This window comes from Malania oleifera, chromosome 4 (genome assembly GCF_029873635.1).
Source record: "Malania oleifera isolate guangnan ecotype guangnan chromosome 4, ASM2987363v1, whole genome shotgun sequence".
Classification (NCBI taxonomy): domain Eukaryota; kingdom Viridiplantae; phylum Streptophyta; class Magnoliopsida; order Santalales; family Ximeniaceae; genus Malania; species Malania oleifera.
Genome location: NC_080420.1, coordinates 42,393,536 through 42,403,086, shown reverse-complemented (window position 1 = coordinate 42,403,086; position 9,551 = coordinate 42,393,536). Strand labels below are relative to the sequence as shown.

At 41.6% G+C, this 9,551-nt stretch overlaps 1 pseudogene; it reads right to left on the bottom strand.

Annotated features, from left to right (window-relative positions):
- Positions 1 to 1,385: 1,385 nt before the first annotated feature.
- On the bottom strand, positions 1,386 to 8,089 carry LOC131153775 (uncharacterized; annotated as a pseudogene).
- Between the last annotated feature and the right edge of the window lie 1,462 nt (positions 8,090 to 9,551).

Here is a 9,551-nt window from a genome sequence, read left to right as displayed (position 1 = left end):
AAGAAAAAAAAAGGGGGAGGGGGAGGAAGAAAAGGGTAAAGGCCTGAACACAGGGGGTGGGGAGAGGTCATACTAGCGAACTCTTTTGATTACCTCTATTCTGAAGACTTTAAAAAGGGATTTTTTTTTTTTTTTTTTTTTTTTTTATAAATATCCACCATGTAATGTAACATCCCTTTGCTATATCAAAAGGTCCATAATATGCAAGATGACATTTTACCAGACTTAAAATGTCCATTCAAAGGAAAAACTTTATACCGTATTTCCAAAAATGTCGGAACACAGGATGTTAAGTTTCACGCTTAATTCCCCTTTTACTAAATTTTTTTTTTTTTTTTTTTTTCTTTTTTCTTTTTCGTTCGATGACCCCAAAAAACCAAATTGTTCTCCCCCCTCCTTTCATCATCACCTTTTTGTTGCGAACCCCTATAATTCTCAAGTTAACGCATTTTTGCCCCTCATGTTCAGTTCATGTTTTATCTCAAGATGGTCTTAAGGACCGGACGAAACGTTAGGCTTGGGGATATAGTTTTCTGAAGAAGAGAGGAACAATGGCTCAAATCCCACCCATAATGACATTCTCTGCCCCAGTTTAAGGTTGAGGCACTTTGTTTGGCTTTGACCGAACTTGTCTTTTGAACAAGCTGCCTACGTACCTTTTCAGGATCAGGTCATTAACGTAGTTCAGACTCAATCATTGAGTCTGACAAATCATTAGAGACAACAATGTATACCAATCTGGTCAGGGTCTTTTATTTGGACTGTAATATAGGCTAGGGGTACGAGTTAAAGAAAGAAAGAGTAATAAGGCTCAAAATCAGCACTTTCATTAAGGGTAACTTGGTCAAAGATCGCATTGCGTAGTATGTCCCTTATTTTCTTTCTCTTTCTTCTTTTTCCATTTGCTTTTGTTGCTCCTTTTGTTTTTCTCTTTCATGAAGGGATTCGGTCATTGGACTTCATTTGGGACTAATCCTTTGAAATTGCCCCAGTGTGGGGCGTGATCTTTTGACGAGTTAATCAAAAATTGAATCCAGGCTCAAGAAGGGCTTGCAAGGGATCTCTTTTTGTTTCTTTTAGGTAGCAGAAAGATGGCCTGCCATCATTTCGAGTAGTCAATTGTTGTCTCATATGACTTGCCAGACCCTAAGGACCCATACCCAGGTCAAATTTTGTAAACTGACTTTTGAAAAAAAAAATACTGGATTATCATTTAGGCTCAATTTGGTTATCAAATGTTAAATCGTTATTTGGCTGTTTTATAGGAAAGCAGATTATCCAACGATGGCCATCTATCATTTGATCAAAACATGAATAATGAACAGTCATTAGATTTATGAAGCAATCGTTATTTCATTGAATTTCCTTGAGAGTTTACAGGGTTTCTAAGAAAAATATTTCTTTACCGTGTCTGAGTTTGTGGGGTGCACCAGATCGGCTCCATCCATGTCTGATAATAATAAGGCACCTCCTGAAAATGCTTTCTTTACCACATACGGCCCTTCATAATTTGGGTTCCACTTACCTCGGGGGTCATTATGAATTGGTAAAATCTTTTTCAAAACTAGATCTCCTTCTTGAAACCGTCGAATACGCACTTTCTTGTTAAAAGCTCTCATCATTCTCCTTTGGTATAACTGCCCATGAACTATAGCTGTCAATCTTTTTTCTTCAATCAGGTTCAACTGGTCATATCTAGATTGCACCCATTCTGCTTCGGTTAACTCTGCTTCTTTTAAGACTCGTAACGATGGAATCTCAACTTCTATCGGAATTACGGCCTCCATTCCGTATACCAAAGAGAAAGGGGTAGCCCCTGTAGATGTTCGAACAGTGGTTTGATAGGCCAATAAAGCGAAAGGTAACTTCTCATGCCAATCTCTATAGGTCTCCGTCATTTTTTCCAAGATGCTCTTGATGTTCTTATTGGCTGCTCCCACTGCTCCATTCATTTGAGGTCGATAGGGGGCTGAATTATGATGCTTGACCTTGAACTGACTGCATAATTTTGTCATGACCTCGTTGTTCAAGTTTTTAGCATTGTCTGATATTATCCTTTCTGGGATCCCATACCTGCAAATTAATTCTCTCCTGATAAAACGATTGATTATATTTTGAGTGACATTAGAGTATGATGCTGCTTCTACCCATTTTGTGAAGTAGTCAATGGCCACGAAAATGAATCGATGCCCATTACTGGCCTTCGGGGTTATCGGTCCGATCACATCCATGCCCCATGCTGAGAAAGGCCAAGGTGTAGATAAAACCTGAAGTTGAGTGGGTGGGACTTGTATGCGATCTCCATAGATTTGACACTTATGGCACTTTCGAACATACTCCATACAATCCCGTTCCATGGTTATCCAATAGTATCCACTCCTTAGGATTTTTCGGGCCAACGAGTGTCCTCCCGCATGGGTCCACAAACCACCGTCGTGTACTTCCTGTATGATTTGTCTTGCCTCTTGCAACTCCACGCACCGTAGGAGGGTCATATCATGATTCCTTTTATACAATATCTCCCCATCTAAGAAGAATCCCATAGCTAGCCTCTGAATTGTCTTTCGGTCATTATTAGAGGCTCCTATGGGATACTCCTTCCATTGAATGTATGTTTTGATATCATGAAACCATGGCTTTCCATCAGCTTCTTCTGTCATTATACAATATGCTGGCTCCCTATGCATCCTTATTCGAATGGGTTCAATCTCTATTCCGGACTCGACCTTAAATAAAGCCGCCAATGTTGCTAGCGCATCAGGGATTAAGTTGCTCTCTCTCGGTAAATGCGAAAAACTGATGGCATCGAATTCCTGCATCATTTCCTGAATGAACTCCTGGTATGGTATTAATTTGGAATCCCGAGTTTCCCACTTTCCAGTCAACTGATAAATTACCAAAGCGGAATCTCCTTTTACAATCAATTTTTTAATGCCTCGGTCAATAGCCGCCTGTAAGCCCAATACGCACGCTTCATACTCTGCTATATTATTGGTACACGGAAAGGTGAGTTTGGCTGTGACTGGGTAATATTTACCCTCTGGTGATATGAGTACAGCCCCTATTCCATGCCCCCATACGTTGGTCGCCCCATCAAATAGCATCATCCACCCAACATTACCTTCCTTTTCTTGATCAATTGAATCAATATCTTGATCCGGGAAGTCAAACTCCATGGATTGGTAATCATTAACGGCCCTATCAGCCAAATATTCTGCTATAATGCTCCCTTTGACGGCTTTTCTCGTCACATATGTAATATCATATTCAGTCAACAGCATTTGCCAACGAGCCATCCGTCCTGTTACTGCAGGTTTCTCGAAAACATACTTAATCGGATCCATTTTAGAAATCAGCCATGTTGTGTAATACAGCGTGTATTGCCTTAATCTACTAACCACCCCACACCAAAGCGCAACACGTCTTCTCCAGGTTAGAGTACCTAGATTCGTATTCCGTGAACTTTTTGCTTAAATAATAGATGGCGCGCTCCTTTCTTCCAGACTCATCGTGTTGTCCTAACACACACCCCAAGGAATTCTCTGATACTACTAAGTACAATATAAGAGGCCTTCCAGGTACAGGGGGAACCAAAACTGGAGGGTTCAATAGATATTCTTTTATTTTCTCAAAAGCTTTCTGACATTCTTCACTCCATTTTTCGGGGTTATCCTTCTTCAGCAGCTTAAATATGGGCTCACAAGTAGCAGTCAACTGAGATATAAATCGAGCTATGTAGTTCAATTGGCCTAGGAAACTCCTGACTTCTTTTTCAGTTTTGGGACTAGGCATTTCTCGAATAGCTTTTATTTTATCTGGGTCTACTTCAATCCCTTTCTCACTTACGATAAATCCCAACAATTTTCCTGAAGAAGCTCCGAATGTACATTTTTCTGGATTTAATTTCAGTTGACATTTTCGTAGCCTTTTAAATAGCTTCCTTAAGTTCATCACATGGCTATACTCATCTCGAGACTTAACAATCATGTCGTCCACATATACTTCTATCTCCTTATGCATCAAGTCATGGAATAGCGTTACCATGGCTCTCTGATAGGTTGACCCTGCATTCTTTAAACCAAAGGGCATAACCTTGTAGCAAAAGGTCCCCCATAAGGTGATGAACGTGGTCTTATCTTTATCTTCTGGGGCCATCTTAATTTGATTATATCCAGAAAACCCATCCATGAATGAAAACAGGGCATGTCCCGCGGTATTGTCTACCAGCACATCTATGTGTGGAAGTGGGAAATTATCTTTAGGGCTAGCTTTATTCAAGTCTCGATAGTCAACACAGACTCTCACTTTTCCATTTTTCTTCATTATTGGAACTACATTGGCCATCCACTCTGGATATTTGGCTACTTCTAAAAAACCAGCCTCAAACTGCTTTTGTACCTCTTCTTTTATTTTGATCAACATATCTGGGCGCATTCTCCTCAGTTTCTGTTTTACCGGCTTGCTATCTGGGTAAATGGGTATTTTATGTGTTACTAAGTCCGTATCCAAACCCGGCATGTCCTGATAGGACCATGCGAAAACATCTTGGTATTCCTTCAAAAGGTTTATCATTTCGCATCTTTCTTTTCCTCCCAACAGTGCCCCGATTTTTACTTCTTTTGATTCCTCATTAGTCCCCAAATTTATTGTGACCGTGGGGTCGCTACTGGTTAAAGTTGGTTTTTCATCTGATTTCAACATTCTTTGCATTTCAGGTGATAAGTCAGTCTCCTCTTCTATTTCAGCTTCTAGGATTAAGTTTTCAAAGTTAACATCAATTTCTGGCTCCTGAATACTGGTATGATTATTTTCCCTATCCCTGCATAAAACAAAGGTAAACAATTCTTTGACAAATGACCCAATGATGCAATAAATGCGAAAGAAATGCATACTGGTTTTATTGATGAAAAAGACAAACGGTCCGAGGCAATAATGTCCACGGATTACAAAAAGAAAGCAAAATGAGCAAAAGCCATTACATGAAGTGAATTGGATAATCAAAAGATGTCCAGTTCTGAATTTCTGCTCCTGTCAATGGGTAGATCCATCTACTCGAGTCATTCATGTGGTCCCCAGATTCTAAGGCCAATATGCTCATCTGTTTCATTTCTTCCTCAAGAGTGACTTGATTGCCCTTTCGAAAGGTCTGATTCATTGGCGGAACTTCTACCCCCCACTTGGTACTTACTCTTCCTGTGCGCCTCTCGATTCGGATTATTCTTTTCTCTTCTGCCTTCTTCTTATGGTCAGCTAAAGTAGGAGTATATCCGATGCCGTATCTCTCATTCATGCCTTCTGGTAACAATGGCATTGCGATGCCCTGAAGATACTTCCCCAACCCTTTTCCCGGGCAAAACCTTGATTTAATCATTTCAGCGGCCACCATGCGCGTGGAAGAAGAGATCCGAGGTTGAGGGATAAAAGATCCCTCCATTATAGTAATGACGTTGATGATCTCAAATGCTCGGAATGAATCTTCATGGGCTTCTTCAGCTGCTTCCACATAGGGAGTGGAAGAAGGTTTAGTAACCATTATATCGGTTTCTCCATAAACACATACCAATTTATCCCCTACTATAAATTTCACTCGCTGATGCAAAGAGGAGGGAACTGCCCCAGTATTATGTATCCAAGGTCTTCCCAAGAGACAACTGTATGAAGGCGTAATATCCATGACTTGAAAAGTGATATTGAAGGTTACGGGTCCAATCTGAATAGGGATGTCAAGCGACGCTACTGACTCTCTTCGTGTCCCATCGAAGGCACGCACCACCAAATTGTTTGGTGTCACATAAGAAGGGTCAATTGGTAACCTTTGCAGTGTAGTCATTGGCATAACATTGAGGGATGATCCATTATCTATTAGGACTCGAGACATCATATGATCCTTACATTTGGTGGATATATGCAACGCCTTGTTGTGCCCCTGGCCTTCTGGCGGAATTTCTTCATCAGTAAAAGTGATGTAATTGGAGGCTGCTAGACTTCCGATCACATGATTGAATTTATCAACGCTGATATCTTGGGGAATGTAGGCTTGATTCAGGACTTTAAGTAACGCCTCCCGATGGGTTTCTGAATTTAGTAGAAGTGACAAAACAGATATGTGAGCCGGCATTTTCTTTAGTTGGTCCACGATGTTGTACTCGCTATGCTTTATTATCTTCAGGAATTCTTCGGCCTCTCCATTAGATATTGGACTTTTCACTGCCCTGTCCGGTTCCCCTACATTCTGTCGATTTGTTTTAGAAGAATCTGGCATATACACCCTACCACTTCGAGTTATCCCTTTCACCCCTGCTATATTGCTGGTGCTTCCTTCGACATACGCTTCACATTCATATTTCCAGGGTACTGCTTGGTTACTCTTGTATGGGAATGGCCTGGGAGTAGAGATCACCAAGCGAGCTGGCGCTTCCTGTGTGGGAAGAGCCTTGTTCATGGTAGGTATGAATGGTTGATTAGTGCACTGATGATATACCGGCCCGTTTTCCCCAATGACTGCAATCTCTCCACTTTTGCGGGTACAACCAAACTCTATAAACTTGTTATCCACCATCTTTTGCAAAAACATTCTAAAAGTTACACACTTTTTCACAGATCTTCCATCTTTACTCTGACATAAACAAAGTGCATTAGTGGGGCAAACAGCCTCTTGCCCTATCCGACCTGCCGCAATAAGTTCATTGAACACCCAATCTAAAGACATTTGTTCAAAATCTACCTCATTCGTCCCTTCTTCTATCATTCCGACATTGTTACCCCCATGATTGGGCAAAGGGTTCCCTTGAATTCCTGGTTGTTTATCATCAAATGGTAGCCATCCGGCTTCTCTTAGTGTTTGAACCTTATTTTTGAATGCCCAACAACGTTCAATAGTGTGCCCGGGAGTGTTAGCATGATATGCACACTTGGCTTCGGGGTCATACCATTGTGGAAAAGGTGCCGTAACGACCGTTCCAGGAATGACTGAAACTAAGTTCCTCTCCATCAGTTGTGGGAATAATTCTGAGTATGTCATTGGAATAGGATCTATCCTTCTCATATTTCTCTGGATGCCTCTATCATGAGTTCGCATATTCGGTTGGGCGGGCATGGCCCCGGAAGGAACAACTTGGGGTCTACCTCCCGTATGAACAGTCTGATTGACAGAGGGCTCGAAAACAAAATTCCTCCTAGCCCCTTGGCCATGCTCTCTTTGATATTGTTGTCTTTGAACCATCTGGACTTCTTCTTCCTTTTTCTTGCTTGTCCACTTCTTGCCTAGACCAGTCTCTGTACTAATACTTTTAGTTCTCCCGACTTTGATGGCCGTCTCAATCCTCTCTCCGGTAGAAACAATGTCCATGAAGTCATGGGGGGTTGCCCCTAGGAGATGCCCGAAGTAAGGATCTTTCAAGGTATTCACAAATAGGGAAATAGCCTCCCTATCTTCCACCGGAGGATTGACCTGGACAGACATGTCCCTCCACCTATATGCATATTCTCTAAATGTTTCGGTGGGCTTCATTTGCATACTCTGCAAGGTCATACGATCGGGTGCCATTTCTATAACATGGCGGTATTGAGCTATAAAAGAATTAGCCAGATCTTTCCATGTGCGGATCCGAGTCCGATCTTGTTGAATATACCACCTGATAGCCGCCCCTGTCAAGCTGTCTTGAAAGCAATGCATCATTAGTCTCTCATTATCAGAATGGGCAGCCATTTTTTGGCAATACAGGCGCAGGTGAGTTCGAGGACAATTAGTTCCATTAAATTTTTCAAAATCTGGTACTTTGAATTTTGGTGGCAGGGTGACCTTTGGCACGAGGCACAAATCATTGGGATCTACAGAATCGAATGTATTGGATCCTTCAATAGCTCTCAGACGTTCCTCTAGTACATCGTATCGACGTTCAGTTTCAGATCTGTTCACCCCCAAATCAGAAGCTACTAATGGGGGAGTCCCCACTACTGGAAACCCCTGGGCTGGTATATTAGGGATGAACGGGGGTATACTTGGCATTGAACCCTCCATGATGCCAGGTAGTGGAACTGACGTTTGCCCATGTACTGGGGTAAACCCTGGAGGATGAGTAGGATCCATATCTGTCTCCGGATCATTCTGCACTGCTTTTCCTTTGTTCGTCAACAATTCCAGGATCTTGCTCATTTTTTCATTCAATTCTTGTCCTTCTCCTGGTATTGTATTGATGCGTGACAGTCTCAATGTTGCTTGCTTAGACAAATTTTGTCGCTAGGCACTGCAAACCAAAACTTTCCCTTTTTAGAATTGTGAATGCATAGATATGAATGCATGAAATGCAATGGTCTTTTCAAGACGTGTAAATTTCACAAATATGAAACATATGTATGCAACCTAATGCACTTTAACCAAGGTTCATGGAAAAGATCATCATCATTCTAGAAGAAAAATCTGCTTTTCATTAAAAGGATCCTTTTATACAATATGTCATTCATCCCTGTTCCTTATTTTTATTGCCTACAACACTTTCAGAAATAATCCAATCGAATATTGAACCAAGATCTGCTCATGATTTCATAACCTCTACATCTTGCTGTGTCATCTTCTTATGCAAAGCTCGGAACTTGGCTTCCCAGTAGCCAGCTTTTGTTATGCACGGCTCCATCTTTTCCAGAACTTGGTTATATTTGCCTCTCTGCTCATCCCACTGATTTTCTAATTCCTGTATGTAGAGTGATTTCCTTTCATTTTCAGTTCTGGCTTCTTCTAACATCTGAGACTTCTGGTCCAATGCTACTTGGAGTGCTCGTCTTTTCTTTCTTAATGCCATTATTTCCCTTTCTGATTGTAAACACTGAGCTTTCTGTCGCTTGATTTTTCGACGATAGAATGTAACCAACTTCTCTTCTTTTTGCCTTTCTTGTTGATCCTTCATTACTACCCACATTGCTTTTTCTTCTGCTAATCGTAGCCCTTCTTGCAAATTTTCCTGTATGTCTTCTGCTGGTGCCTTTGTTTGGGCTATAGGATCCCTCACCATTTGTTTGACCTGTGAATTCACTCTGTTAGCCAACCATAGTTCATAGTTTCTTTGAGTACCTGAACCTTGATGGCCTGATTCTATCAAGTATACATGTCTCCATGCTACTGTAAATTCTCGGACTCGTCTTTGATCATCACCTGTTTCGTTTGAGAATCGAGAATTAGCCAGTCCGTGTGTCATGGGTATAAACTGGGTTGCCCCTATTTGCCTTCTAAGCATAAGGGGCGCATACGCTATCCCTCCCCAAGGGCCAAGCAGAGGCACCCATGGGAGATTTCCACACCTGTATATGACATTGGACGGGCCCATCCATGGTACTTGCCAAACGAGTCCCCTGCTGACTAAATGTCGTAGTCTTGACTTCCATTCAAATTTATTGGCATGTTTTTCCCACTGGACGGTTTCGAATTCTGCTAAGGGAATTCTGAGTGTCGAGTAAGTGGTACGAAAAGACCCCGGGGTGCAAGGTAAGTGACTCATTATCCATACATACAGTAGGGGCACACAACATCTCATTCTCGTATGTCTTTTGACCTGACA